The 15,704-nt window shown below is 44.9% G+C and overlaps 1 protein-coding gene across 3 annotated transcripts in view; it reads right to left on the bottom strand.

The window, feature by feature from the left end:
• LOC146525140 (SH3 and multiple ankyrin repeat domains protein 2-like) overlaps positions 1-15,704 on the bottom strand; it is a 355,364-nt gene that overhangs the window by 158,121 nt on the left and 181,539 nt on the right. The gene's annotated exons all lie outside the window — the stretch shown is intronic.

The following is a 15,704-nucleotide window of genomic DNA, read 5'->3' as shown; positions in this document are numbered from 1 at the left end:
CAGACCACTGAATGTAATTATGTGAGAAATCATCACTAATGACAAGTTTACCTGTTTGGCATCTACCAAAAAATAAACAAAAATAAAAATCTCCACATAATTACAGTAGTTAGCATGTACTGTAATAAATCACACTGATGAATAATGATAATGATAATAATACAATATAAATAAATAAATACAGCACTTTAAGTACGAAAAACATTTCAAAATGTGAAATAGCTTAACATATAGCCATGATAAATGTATATACTGTACACTAATGCTATACAAACGCAATTTGCTATTCAGATTTTAAGAACTTTTTTAAAATTGAATTTGATCAGGAAAAGTACACAGGGTGGTTACACACTGGTTAAAATGAACTTTCTTTGGCTAATTGTTACGTCTATAAACCACAGAAAAGAGTGCTAAACATCTATTGTTAGGGGTTCATTTATTTATTTAATCTGACTGTACGAATGTAAGAAAATCCAGCAGTAGTTTTATGCCGAGGACTGAGTGCTTTTAATTCTTCCTAGAATTTGTTTAGCATGTTTGCTGCATAAATAAAGCTGTACTTTAAACTGGAGTACATTGGTTTAATATGTAAACCAGAAAATACATTTTTATCTGCCTGAAAACGAACATTTTTGCAAAAAAACATAAAAACTGCCTTGTTTCAGGAATCAGTCAGACGCCTTCAGTCTCGTCTTCATAACTAAAAAAATTGTATTACTTACATTTTCTCTGTGATTATTTGTAAAATGACTGCGTCGTGGAAAACGACCAGGTTTCTTGTTTCTTGTTAAAACTGAAAATCACATTTGGAAAAAAATTATTATTTCTTATGTGATTTCAAAGAGTTTGGGCAGCAATAAACTGACTTCACTGTGGGATCTTTGTGCACATAAAAATAAGCCCTGATGCATAAACATCAAGTCCCTTCTGCCCTGCATGACTTTTGCCAGCTGACAGTAGATGTCTGTTTTCCCGCAGCACAGACCCTGCTGCGTGTCAGCCAGCTCGGAGGTTTTTGGAAGGATTTATAAAATTACTTTTTCGGGGCTTTGGCAAAAACTGACTTGTGTTGAGGTGCAGTTTAGGATGGAGCGTGGAAGCAAAAGGACAGCTAAACTAAAACCTGCAGCAAAAGTGAGAATAGATAAGCTTAAAGTGGTTGAGGTGTGCGTGTGGATGTTTGTGGATTTAAAAAAAAAATGTTTTGTGTGTTTGCTCAATGTATGCACCCTGTGGGATTATCACACTGTGGCAGCGGATGGTCTAATATGCCCATCTGCCAATCATTCTTACATAAGCTTACTGCTGTATGGAGAGAGGAATCCACAGACACCCTCACAATACTTTGTGTAGTTTTTGTCATTTTTAGAATCAGTTTGAAAGAGAACATAACCCGTGGTGAGAAACATTTCCCAGTATTAACACACTGTACTCGTTTAGTCTTGAGTAACTTGACTGCGTAGCTGAGACTGTTAAGTATTGTCTTTAATACCAGTAAAAATCAATTGTACTGTGCAAACATCATTTCTTTCTATTCGGCTTCCAGGGAGCCAGACTTTCTTGTAATGTTTAAAGTGGACTTGAGCTCAGTTTTTCATTATACATCGTTGGATTTGTCTGCTTTTCAGTCTCATTTTCAGTCCAGTCCTTGTACCTGACCATTTTCAGTGGAATGCTTGAAAAGACTTATAACTTAAGACATGAACCACTGTGCACATAACAGACAGTTTGGTAAAATAAATTTCAGGCGCAGATTTAGGCAATAGCAATGTATCTATACACACATAATTTGTTATGTTGTTTCTTTCTTTATTGATATGAAAAAATGACAAAGATTGCTCGAGTTTTACCGACATAAAACAAGAACTGTAGTGATAGTCAGTGGAGCAAGTCTTATGGAGTGATGAATCAATATGAATAGACGAGAGAGGTACAGCAGAAAGTGTCTACAGCCATCTGAAAACATGGTGGGAACTCTTTCATGGTCTGGGAGCTGCATTTTAGCCAGTGGTGTTTGGGAAGTGCAGTCAGATTTCAATCTAACATGCAATACCATCTGAAAAGCATCTGATTGGTAACAGCTTGATTTTTCTCTATGACAGTGATCCCAAACACAGTGCAGATGGAGTAAAAGCAGGCCTGGACAGAAAAACACACAATTGCACACAGACTGCATCCCCCCAGAGCCTGGACCTTACAATTTTGAAGCAGTGTGGAATTACGATGACAGAAAGTGGAACAAAAGGCAGCAAACATCCAAAGAAGAGCTTTGAAATGTCCTTCAAGAAGCCTGGACAACTATCTGCAGACTGTTTAATGAAAGCTTGCCTAAGGAGAGTTCAGACTGTGCTAAAGAATAAAGGTGGGCAGATCAAATACGGACTTTCAAGCTAGTATAAACTATATTTTTGCTCTATCTATTATATTTCTATGTATAATTGCACATATTTCAACAAATTGCTCCTATTTGTCATTTTCCTAGAAGAAAGAAATGAGGAATTTTAGCACAATAGTGGATATTTACAGGCAGACGAAAGGTGATGCGATAGTGCAGCAGTGGACAAGTCGTGGTGGAAGGAAGGAATTTAATGAAGTGACGGCTGTTAAGTCCACTCTATTTGCTACATGATCAAGCTGCAATTTAGACTTTCAGAGGACTTCCTGGTGGATTATACAGTGCAGGAAAATTATATCCAACTTATGGTTTTGCTTCCTTCCTGGTTTCTCTTTAGCAGTCTGACTTTTTTTCCTTTTCTGCAATCCAGGAGAAGTAACATTTGAAAGGTGACGTCACGTTAGCTTAATCCTCATAATGACACCAGAAAACCTGGTTTCCCCTTTAGGGCCATAGCCTTGTGACTAAAATAAAATAAAATAAAATAAAATAAAATAAAATGTCCCTATTGCCAGTCTTGGCAGCCGGGGGTCAGTCCGCCAGGGCCTCCGCTCCTGGCCGCTACCCGGCACACAATGCACCCGACCCCTATGGCGCCTCCTGCGGGTGGTGGGCCTGCGGGAGGATGGGCCCATGTCTCCTCTTCGGGCTGTGCCCGGCCGGGCCCCATGGACTAAGGTCCGGCCACCAGACGCTCGCCCTCGGGCACCCTCCCCGGGCCTGGCTCCAGGGCGGGGCCCCGGTAACCCTATCCCGGGCAGGGTAAACTGTTCCCTCAGTGTTTTTTTCACAAGGGTCTTCTGAATCGCTCTTTGTCTGGTCCCTCACCCAGGACCAATTTGCCATGGGAGACCCTACCAGGGGGCAAAAGCCCCCAGACAACATAGCCCCTGGGATCCCTGGGACACACAAACCCCTCCACCACGATAAGGTTGCGATTCACGGAGGAATCGACCGGTAAATCGCAATTTACCGGTCGATCTACGTCCCTACCCTCACCTATGGCCACAAGCTGTGGGTAGTGACTGAAAGGACGAGATCGCGGATACAAGCGGCGGAAATGAGCTTCCTCCGAAGGGTGGCTGGCATCTCCCTTAGAGATAAGGTGAGAAGTTCGGCCATCCGGGAGGGGCTCAGAGTAGAGCCGCTGCTGCTCCACATCGAAAGGAGGCAGCTGAGGTGGTTTGGGCATCTGATAAGGATGCCTCCTGGGCGCCTCCTGGGTGAGGTGTTCCATGCATGTCCCATCGGGAGGAGGCCCCAGGACACGCTGGAGAGATTATATCTCTCGGCTGGCCTGGGAATGCCTTGGTGTTCCCCCGGATGAGCTGGAGGAGGTGGCTGGGGAGAGGGAGGTCTGGGCCTCTTTGCTTAGGCTGCTGCCCCCGCGACCCGGCCCCGGATAAAGCGGATGAAGATGGATGGATGGAAAATAAAATAAAATAAAATAAAATAAAATAAAATTTGGGGCCAGGTTTTGTTTGTTTGGTTGGAGGAGGTGGTAAAAATTGGGTGTAGGTTTAAATTGGGTTAAAACAATTTATTTGTGGGTCCCTCCCACTGTACTTTTGTCTTTTTTTCTGTCTTTTGACAGGACAGACTAGCTGAAGAGACAAAGACCAAGTTTAAATGATGTCAGTAGATCCAGAGCAACAATATATGGACAGACTTCATTTTAATAATAAGCTGAATAAAAACCTGTCTACAGTGTTGCCAGTACAGGCTTTGAAAAACAGACATTTTTATTCTTGGTAAAATCTAAAGTATCTATGGAAACTGTAAAGACTGACCCGACACTGAAATGCTGTATGCTTGCGAGCTGTTTATTGAAGCGCCACACACATGTGGCTCTACGTTTCAGCACACACGCTCTCCTCTGGTCTCCGCCTTCACTATATATATTAAGGGAGAAACCTCCACCTCTCCCTCCAAGCCTCCTTGGCACCGCCCTCTCGAGCTCACCGCCCCCTCGAGCTCACCGTCCCACTCCTCCCCTGCAGCTGAGACAGGGACCACACCACCACCACAGAAACTTAACTCTGTAAAAAAAACTATAATAATTTGTTAACTACGATTTGGCAATTCATTAATTTTGTCACGGCCAGGCAGATCAGCTGCACGCTGATCTTTCTGTTTCTCTCTCTCTCCTCTTCTCTCTCGCCGGGGTGGAACTCACTGTGGGTTCACGCCACAAGTGTGTTTCGTTTGTGCGTTGTATTTAACCCTTTAAAACCAATCGGAGCAGGCACGCTCTGTTTTGCGTAACTATTTTTAAATCCCGGTAGCTCTGCAACCACGTAAGCTAGCGCAAAAATTCTTTTTGCATATGAAACCGGAGGAGTTGTACTTACATCATGTTATGCCATCAGCTTTCCCTATGTCCCGGTTTCCTTCCACATATAACTTTGCAAAAACTGCATAAAAAGCGCTTGCAGCAACAAAAACATAATATTCCAGAAACACACTTTGCCGATCCGATCAGCTGTTCATAACACTTCCTACGTTGGAATAGATGTCAGTGCGAACTTTCACATGTCCGCCATGACCTGCCCGAAACCGGAAGTGACGTCATTTTCGCGGAAATGTAGTTTTTTACCATCAGGGCCTCATGAGCCTATACTGGTGTTTTTAAAAGTTATCTTTGACTTTATGACTTTCTGTGTCGTTTCTGGGATGCTTAGGACTCATATTGCACTGCTGGAAATAGTTTATTTTGATGCATATGCTGCTTTTTTGCAAATTTGCACTATTATATTTATTTTTGTTTTTCCTGCAGTGTATAAAAATTGGTGTATTTCAAAAATAAAACTATGAAGACTATTTTGCAACTTTTTTGTATTTACAGTTTTGAGGGATAAGCCTCTTAAATTTCCCTAACTAGAAATACATGTTAAAAAACAAAAACGATTTTCAATTTTTTTGTAGTTTATTGCACTTTTTTGCAATTTATGTAATTACTATGCACTTAATGCTTACATATTATTAAAATTTGGGCTATAATGGTTGTATTGATGTATATCAACTTGAAATGCTCCCAAAAATGGCTCCACAGCATGTAAAAATATAATATAAGCTCTGGCGGACTTGGTTCTATGGTAGGTCTTAAAGGGTCAACCCCGTCTCCCTGTCTACAGAGCTCCCTGGATTTTCCCCCCGTGTGATTCCCGAGTGGCAAGTGTTGGAGTGAGAGCCAGTGATCGTGTGTGTGGATGATATGAAGAACGCGTGCTTTTCCCCTGGACTTCCCTGGAGCCCCTTTTCCCTCATGCAGCGCTTGAGTCCTCCTCCAAACCATAACAATAACGATCCAGCCATCATGGACTCAGCGGACTCAACCCCCACCCAGCAACCCGTCCTCATTCCGGAGGCAATTCTGGAACGCCACGAACACATGCTGCAGCACATTAACCAACAGCTGGCTGCGCTCACCCAAGCCCTCGCTCAACACATACCGTTGGTAAGCTCACCCTCACCACCTCCGTCTGTTTCTCCTCAGTTACCGGCTCCCGACCCTTCAGCAGCCGCTCCATCTGTTTCCTCTGCGCCGGCTCCCGCTGAGCCTCCGGAGCGATCGTTACCAGCGCCAGAGTCTTTCTTGGGTGAGTTCCATAAATGTGCTGGATTTTTGACCCAGATCACGTTACAATTCCGACAGTTACGAAGAACGTATGAGACTGACGGGGCCAAAATTGCCTTTATTGTTCAACTGTTACGTGGGCAGGCATTGAACTGGGCGCAAGCCATTTTAAGAACAGCCCCTGAGATTTCTTACAAGGACTTCCTCACCAAGTTTAAAAGTGTTTTTGAAAGAGGCACCGGAGCGGAGGCGGCCGCCCACAGATTGTTGAGTTTGAAGCAGGGGAGTATGCAGGGCGGAGTATGGCGGAGTTTTTGGTTGAGTTCTGGACCTTGGCTGAAGAAATGGGGTGGGGGCAGTCGGCATTGATAAGTACCCTTTTAAATAATATTTGTGATGAGTTAAAAAAAGAACTGGTGATGAGGGATGTTCCTAAAACCCTTTCTGATGTGATTACACTGTGTGTGAAGATAGATGAGCACCTACGGGCATGTCGGGGAACCGGGAACTAAATTTCCCAGAAGCCTCCGGGTCGCATGGAGATGACGTCAGGCGGAGGTGCGATCAGCGGCAATCAAGTATCAGACAGCATGGAGGAGAGTGAACAGCCCATGCAACTGGGCCGCTCCAGACATGTCGCCCGAGGAGCGGCATCGTCGGTGGAGGGCCGGTGAGTGTTTTTATTGTGGCCGCAAGGGCCATATTGCCACGGATTGCCCGGCGCGGCCAAAAGACAGCACCCGCCAGTAGTGAGGAGTGTACGGGTGGGCGAGGTCTCCTGTTCTCAGTCTCCTCCTCGTCTCATGGTTGACGAGGAGGAGACTTGTCAACCCTGACGAGCCAGGGGTAGCCTAAGACTAGGCTACCCCTGGCTACGTCAACATAACCCTATGATTGATTGGAGGAAAGAAAGTATTTCGGGGTGGGGGGAAGAGTGTCACATGTCCTGTTTAAAAGCTGCCACCCCCGCCATGAACCCACCAACCAATTCAGCGATCTCCGAACCGCCAGATCTGTCCTCCGTGCCGTCTGTTTATCACGACCTGGCACAGGTGTTTTGTAAGGATAAGGCATGCTCCCTTCCCCCTCACCGGCTGTACGACTGTGGGATTGACCTCCTCCCAGGCGCACCACTTCCGACCAGTAGGTTGTACAGCCTGTCCCAACCTGAGCGTGAGAGCATGGAGAGATACATCAACGAATTCCTTGCCGCGGGTCTCATTCGTCCATCACCTGTTGCCGCCAGTTTCTTTTTTGTCACTAAGAAGGACAAGAGTTTACGGCCCTGTATCGACTATCGTGGCCTCATCGCCATCGCAGTTAAAAACAAGTATCCCCTCCCTCTGCTGAGTTCCGCGTTCAAGCTTCTCCAGGGGGCCACTATCTTCTCAAAGCTGGACCTGCGCAACGCCTACCATATGGTGGGAATAAGGGAGGGGGATGAGTGGAAAACAGCTTTCAATACTCACCTGGGCCATTTCAAATATCTTGTAATGCCTTTTGGTCTCAATAATGCACCAGCTGTGTTTCAGGCTCTTGTGAACGATGTTCTTCGGGATTTCATTGACCACTTCGTTTTCGCCTACTTGGATGACATCCTCATCTTCTCCCGCTCCGTCACTGACCACCAACGCCATGTCAGGCAAGTTTTAGCGTCTCCTTGAGAATCGTCTCTTTGTTAAAGGGGAGAAGTGTGAGTTTCATGTCTCAACTGTTTCCTTCCTGGGCCACATCATCGACCAAGGTAACCTCAAAACTGATCCTGCGAAGGTTCAAGCCGTTGTTGACTGGCTGACCCCCTCTAACCGTAAACAGCTTCAAAGCTTTCTGGGGTTCGCGAACTTCTATCGTCGCTTTATTCGCGACTACAGTAAACTTGCCCTGCCTCTGACCCGTCTCACTTCTCCCAAGGTTCCCTTCTGCTGGGATGAACCGGCCCAACAAGCATTCGTTCATCTAAAAGACCGCTTTGCCTCGGCGCCCATCTTCTTCCAACCCGACCTCAACCTGCAGTTTGTTGTAGAGGTGGACACTTCGGACGCTGGAGTGGGGGCGGTGCTTTCCCAGCAGCAAGGTGGTAAGCTTCAACCCTGTGCCTACTTTTCACGCCTTCTCACCTCCGCAGAGAGCAACTATGATGTGGGAGACTGAGAGCTACTCGCCATCAAGCTAGCTCTGGAGGAGTGGCGCCATTGGCTGGAGGGCACTGCCCAGCCATTTGTGGTCTGGACCGATCACAAGAACCTGGAGTACATTTGATCGGCAAAGCACCTCAACGCCCGGCAAGCCAGGTGGGCCCTGTTTTTTACTAGATTCCAGTTCACAATCGCTTACAGACCCGGTTCCCGTAATGTCAAGCCAGACGCCCTCTCACGCCAATTCGCCGCCTCCGAAGACGCAGCTCGGGACTCTCCCATTCTACCACCCACCTGTGTAATTGGGGCCCTGACCTGGGAGATCGAGTCGGCTATTAGAGAGGCTCAACGGACAGAACCAGACCCCGGAACGGGACCTCCAGGGTTGCTCTTCGTACCCTCCTCAGTAAGGTTACGAGTGTTACATTGGGCTCATACTGCCAGATTCACCTGCCACCCGGGGGTCCACCGCACTATTACCTTCCTTCAAGGTTTCGCCTGGTGGCCTTCCCTCGCTAAAGACGTCTGCGAGTATATTTCCGCGTGCTCAACCTGCGCTCAAAACAAGAGCGTCCATCAACCACCGCCTCCTCCAACCTCTGCCGACTCCGAGCCACCCCTGGTCACACATTGCTATTGACTTCATCGCTGGTCTGCTTGTCTCGTCAGGTAACTCTGTCATTCTCACCATTGTGGACCGTTTCTCCAAAGCTGCTCATTTTGTCGCCCTTCCTAAGCTTCCCACTGCTCTAGAGACCGCCCGGCTACTAACTAACCACGTTTTTCGCCTCCATGGAATCCCCACGGACATTGTGTCAGACAGAGGACTGCAGTTTACGTCACGTGTCTGGAAGGAGTTCTGCAGTGCCCTCGGAGCTCAGGTCAGTTTCTCCTCTGGTTTCCACCCACAGACCAATGGTCAAACGGGGCATGCCAACCAGGAGCTCGAAGCAGCTCTCCGGTGCCTGGTGTCCACTAACCAGTCAACTTGGAGCGAGCAACTGTCATGGATTGAGTATGCTCATAACAGCCTTACCTCCTCTGCCACCGGTGTGTCCCCTTTCGAGGTGTCCCTGGGCTATCAACTGCCACTCTTCCCAGCTGTCTTCGGAGGTGTCGGCGCGCCTGGAGAGTGACTCGGGCCGCCCTTCTCTGCACAGTGGAACGCAACAAGCACCTGGCGGATCGCCACCGGACCTGCTCCCACCTACCTACACACCTAGACAAAAGGTTTGGCTGTCTACCAGATTCATCCCACTCAGGTCTGAATCCAAGAAACTGTCTCCCACTTTCATCGGTCCCTTTGAAGTCGACTCTGTGATTAACCCTGTCTCTGTCCGTCTTAAACTGCCTCGGAATATGAAAATCCATAACACCTTTCACGTGTCGCAAGTGAAGCCTTGGACGTCCGGCGCCGGGGGCGCAGCCTGCAGTGACTTGTGGATTGGGAGGGCTACGGGATGGAGGAGCGTTCTTGGATCTCGCGGGATGTTCTTGATGTTCTTATAGCCTCTCAACATTTTAGCACAAGTTTACTATGAGGTTCCACAGGGTTCTGTGGTCTACTCACATTACACATGCTTACCTTTGGCACTATTATTAGAAAACATACAGTTTCATTGCTGTGCAGATGATACCCACCTTTATTGCTCAGTGAAGTCAGACGACACACACCAACTAGTTAAACTTTAGGAATGTCTTAAAGACATGAATGCCTTCAATGCCCATATTAAACAAATAGGACTGGTTTCCTGCATTTGTGCATCTTTAAATCCTGCGTCAGAGTGATTCTGAAAAAGTTGTTCATGCATTTCTTGCTTTTAGGCTGGACAACTGTAAATCGTTTTTTACCATCACTTTATGGGCATTTATGCGTTTACTGGATAGTTTAGCAGTGAAGATAAACTGGAAAGTGTGTAAAGAAACAGTAGCAGGCTGCAGGTTGGACTAGAACCTGTGCCGCTTTCGTGCTCAACCACTGAGCTAAACCAGCATCCTATTGTAACTCATTCAGGTCTATCAGGTTTAAAAAGCTGCCTGTACAGCCTTCAGTTTATCCAAAATGCCTTGGTAAGAGACAGAGAGAGCCCATTTATCACATACTGGCTTCCTTGTTAAATCCAGAATCCAATTTAAATTCCTTCTCCTCAAATCCAAGGTCTCGAATAATCATTAAAAGAAGTATGCTTTCAGGCCTCTCCTCTGCGCACCCAGCTTCCTGTTTGGATTTGGGAAACAAAAAAACCCTTCTAATTTAAAGAATATGCTTAAAGCTTTTCTTTAAAAAAAAAATCTAACTTATGGCTAGGGTTTGACCTGGTGACCCTGATCCCTCTCTCAGTTATGCTGCAACAGGGCTGGATGCTTTACTCTCTCTCTCATCACTGTTTATACACCACTTTGCACTTAATCATCAAATTTAATCCATCACAGTACCTCAAACTAACCTGCACACAAACGCTTTGTGTGTTTGCTGATATTTGTTGAGCCGATATAAATGTTGCATTTGGAATGACCTGCCACTTGAAAAAACATTACCTCCCTGGTACTTGCTCCTCTTCTTTAGGATTAGCTAGATGCTGAATGGTCTGTATTTGTATAGCTTTACTAATCCCTAAGGACCCCAAAGGGGACCCCAAAGGGCTTTACACATCCAGTCATCCACCCACAGGTGATGGCAGCTACATTGTAACCACAGCCACCCTGGGGCGCACTGACAGAGGCGAAGCTGCTGGACACTGGTGCCACCGGGCCCTCTGACCACCACCAGTAGGTGAAGTGTCTTGCCCAAGAACACAACCACCGAGACTGTCCAAGCCGGGGCTCGAACCGGCAACCTTCCGATTACAAGGCGAACTCCCAACTCTTCAGCCACGATCGCCCCTAGCCAGTTGCTGAAGTACTGGCCAGGGTTCACATTATCCCATGTGAACACAACTTTTGGACACCTGCACTTATTCATAAACTCAAACAAACAAAGAAAAAAGACACCCCACTTTAACTCCTGACTGGTGCTATAAATTATGTAAACCTGCTTTGAAAATAAAAGGAGTAGAAAATACAGATATTTGTGTGAAAATGTAGGAAGTACAAGTAAAATGTTTTCAAGGATTTGTACTTATTATTAATCTCTGTCTCCAAAGTGTCTTTTCTCTTGTCTTCTTTCCCTCACTGGTTCTTCTGAGGTTTCTTCCCATTAAAACAGACTTTTCTTTCCTACTGTTGCCAAGTGCTTGCTCACAGGGGGGGCATTTGATTGCTGTTTTTTCTCTGTATTGTTTTAGGGCAGGGGCCAGGATAAGCCCAGCAAAAACTCCAATCCAAATAGTTTAAGATCAAAGTGTCATGCTTTGGTCTTAAACTATTTTAAGAGCTGCTTTTCTTTCATTGGCAGCATTTCTTTATCTTTGTGGGAACGGCAAACACACAATTATCCCATACATGATGTATTTGCCCCAAAACAAGGTTAACAAATCATCACTTAACAAGTGGATATTATTTGTTGACGTAAAAGGAACTATCCAATTAATTATTAATTACATTTATTACCTTGAACAATAGCCATCATCAGTTGGTATGTAATTAAAGATGCAAGCAATTTCTGTTTAACTTTATGGAAGTAGGCACCAGCATATTTGATTCTCTTTTTAGATATTTTTATGCACAGCCCTTTGAATGTGAAGGTATACGTCAAACACACATTCATGCTTGTGAACCACATAAGGTATGCCAGGCCACATACAATATGTAAATAGCTGTCAGTGTCCCTGAGAAACCTCTTTCTTTTTCCTCCAGCAATCACATCGTGCCCTACTTCACAGCCCGTCTTTGTCTCTGCACAGGAGTCCATCGAAAAATTAGCTTCACGAGTAGAGATCATTCATTGTGCCTGAGAACTTGAAGTTCGATTCTTCACCTCTCTTGATCAGAATAAAGCTCGAGCAAGCAGATTGGTTTACTGATGAACCTCTTATCTACCTTAAGATCATATTATGCAGCAATGGTGATCACTTATTGTCCCTGTCATGCATTTAACTGCGTTTATCAGACACTAACAGTCTTATTGTCATGGTCCTTGGGTTTAGTGATTCCTTTTGGTTTTAAGGGTCATTTGCATTTAAATTTGTCTCATTTGTAACATTAAGGTTGCAATTGTACTTTATATCTTTTATTATATCCTTTGTTTGTTATGTAATGTTCTTTGATCTCTTTTCCCATCCATATGCCCGTGTCTGTCCTGTCTCTGTGGTTGTCGTGTTTCCACTTTGACTCTCTGTTTATCATCTGTCTCTGTTTGTACGTCTTGGTCTGTCTCAGTGGTTAATTCCTGCTTTATTGTGATAGCCTCCTGTGCTGTGTGTGTTGAGTTTAATCCCCCTTGTTCCTGCTGTGTTTTCCTCTGTTCTGTGCATCCTCACCACAACATAGTGTGTTTTCTTGCTATGTGTTTCCTGTTTGCTTCCCTCTCACTCAGCAAATATTTTGTTTTTGCCTTCCTTAGATAAACCAGAAATAAAGCTGAGTTCAGGTCCTGTCTCTGCAGTCCTGCACTGCAGTCCAGATCCTTTCACGTTGCTGATCTGTGACACTTAGCATTCTTGCATGCGTTCTAGCAAATGTGGTATGCAGGGTAGCTTCATCCACACAACTAATGCTGATTACAAACTGAATCTGAATGTATGGTATGAAAATGAAAATGATTGTCAAGAATCCATTTCTAAGAAAATGCCGCCAAGCTAACAAATTATACAAGAAATGAACTGAAAATCAGGCAATCAGCAACATGTTTGATGGAGTGATTAATCCAGATGGAATTATCGATTAAAACCATCTACAGTCGTGTTTTGTGGATGTTTCAGCCAGTGTTGTTGGGGATCTTGAGAAAATTGATGGAACTCTGAACATAGACGATTAGATGTTGATTCACATCCAGTAGCATTATTAAAAATGTCTCATGGCAACATCTTCATTAGTCAGTATGAAAGTGGTGCCAAATACCGTGCTGTAGGTGTGATTGCTGTCAACGTGAATTATAATCTTACCAAATCTTTGTTTATCCTTTGCCAGCAGTTTCAGGGTTCCTTCAATGTACTGCTACCCCTGGACGATGATTAGCATGGTCGCTTCTGTGTCTAGCTTCATGTTTCTCAGAATAGAATCACCAATAACCAGTATAACCACTGATGACAGTGTTTGCCTGGGCAGGTGTGCCACAGAGTGGGGTATTCCGGGGTCTTCTGTTTAGATCTACACTTTCTCGGTCACCCAGCCAGGCTGATTTCCCCAATCTGCTGGGGAACAACTATTGGTGGCTATGCTACCTTTTCCCACACGACTACAGGGGTCTAGCTAACTAAAGGCTATTCCAGAGCTACATTTTTTTGTACAGGTATCAATATTACTAAAGTAGGTTAAGGAACATCTAGACATTTGACACATCTAACAGGTAAATGTGGGAAGGGTGAATAAAGAACCCAAGCTAGTAGTGATTCATTTAGCAATTAAGCTAATAGCTATGCCAAGCTAGTTGTTATGTACAGGTTTATGATTAAACAAGCCTGGGGCGATCGTGGCTCAAGAGTTGGGAGTTCGCCTTGTAATCGGAAGGTTGCCGGTTCGAGCCCCGGCTTGGACAGTCTTGGTCATTGTGTCCTTGGGCAAGACACTTCACCCGTTGCCTACTGGTGGTGGTCAGAGGGCCCGGTGGCGCCAGTGTCCGGCAGCCTTGCCTCTGTCAGTGCACCCCAGGGTGGCTGTGGCTACAATGTAGCTTGCCATCACTTGTGTGTGGATGACTGGATATGTATACCAAGCCTCACAGATTAACCTGCATAAAAACACTAATGTGCAGTGATGGGTGGCTACATCAGTTTTTTAAACGTCTTTTTATAAGATGAAAATGTGTCAGTTGTTTGAAATAATTACATTTTAAATGCTTTTGTCATTTAATGTCAGTTAATACTTTACCTTTGTGCTAAATATTTTAAAACACTGTGTCAGATAAACTGTGTGACTCTGACCATTTCAGGGTCTTGGGCCTTTGTTTCTATTCACTTGCCCCAGTTGTTAGTCAAGCCTCAACAATGCAGCGAAGTATGGAGAAAAATGACGTAACACAGTGGTAGATTTGTGTAGCTGAACTGTTACATCATCTGCACCGAGTAAGCAAGAAAATCTGTAAAAGCCACAGGGCTGATTGTGAATCTAACACACACACACGCACACACGCACACAGTCTCTGTGATCAACATTGAAATGCACTAAATCTGCATATAGCCAGCAAGCGACTCAACATGATACAAGCTGTGCCAGGCAAAAGAAGGAGAGCTGGGCTCTGAGTGGGCTCCAAGTGTGTGTGTGTGTGTGTGTTTTAAGTCAAAGAACTTGGGATTAGAGGTGAAGGGAGTAAAACATGGGAATCAAGGATGTGAGTAAAGGATGGAAGCAAGAGATGGGAAGAGTGGGTGTGGCACCAACCTCTGCAGCAGGCTGAACCCATGGTATCCAATCCAGTTGTCCCATCCCAAAGTCCACAGCTCAAGTGTTACCCAGGAGTTGAAAACAGATAAATACACACCCGAAATCTGAGGCTGACCGACTGGCCAATCCTAGCTACCACTCATAGATGTAGCTGAGCGCTTAAGGTTGAGTAAGAAATGGTGTGAATGAAGGGGAAGAGGGAGGGCGTGGTGGGGAGGTAGCAGATGTCAACAGTGCTGAGGTTCTTTGGGGGTAATCCTGCTTCGCTGCCGTGTTTCATTTAGACCTTCACCGGGTCGCTGCTGCGCTCAGGCTGCTCACTGATGGGTGGCATCCATGAGAAGAGGTCAACAATTGCAGGATTACATCTTTAGATTAGATTAGATTTCTCTCTCTCTCCATTCATCTGCCTCTCAACCTCATTTTTCCCTGTTCTCTGTTGTATTTTTATTTATTTATTTTTCGGTTTGTTTGTTCATCTTTTCTCATTTTCTCTAAGGCCCGTTAATCCCTGAGCGATCTGCGCTCTGCACAAACTACTCTAAAGACCAGAGTCACTGTCCAAGTGATGCTTAGTGCTCATTTCAGTTGTTGATTTAACCTCATAGCATTCACCCCGTCACCACAACTCTACAGGGTTTGGGTTTTGCTTTAACCCGAGAAACAGTTTCAGAAACGAAAACAAGCTACATTTTTTAAAGAATTTCAGCTTGGGTGTTCCAAACAGGCAAAAACGCGATCAAAGAAGAGACATCGCAGATTAAGATACGATTAAATATATGTTGAAGCTGTAAATGATTTGTGGTTGCTTGCTTCACTTGAAAAGTGAAAATGTCACTTTATCAGGTGTTAAACTGAAGCAGAGTCTGTTGCTTTCACCAATCTGCTGCTCCAGCGTGGCAACTAAGCAACAAAGGTAATAAATAGATAAAACATGGAATTTGTTCAAAAAATACTTCTTATCATGTTTGAATGTTCGTGAAAAATTGTTCTCATCTTTCTCACCTCCCTCACACGTGAACACACACACACACACACACACACACACACACACAGATGGAGAAATAATGCTATGCCTTTTACACTACATATCTCTATGAAGCCATTTTATGTAATT

This window comes from Neolamprologus multifasciatus, chromosome 1, assembly GCF_963576455.1.
Source record: "Neolamprologus multifasciatus chromosome 1, fNeoMul1.2, whole genome shotgun sequence".
Lineage (NCBI taxonomy): Eukaryota > Metazoa > Chordata > Actinopteri > Cichliformes > Cichlidae > Neolamprologus > Neolamprologus multifasciatus.
The sequence above is the reverse complement of the archived record's forward strand: the minus strand, read 5'-3'. Positions and strand labels throughout refer to the sequence as shown.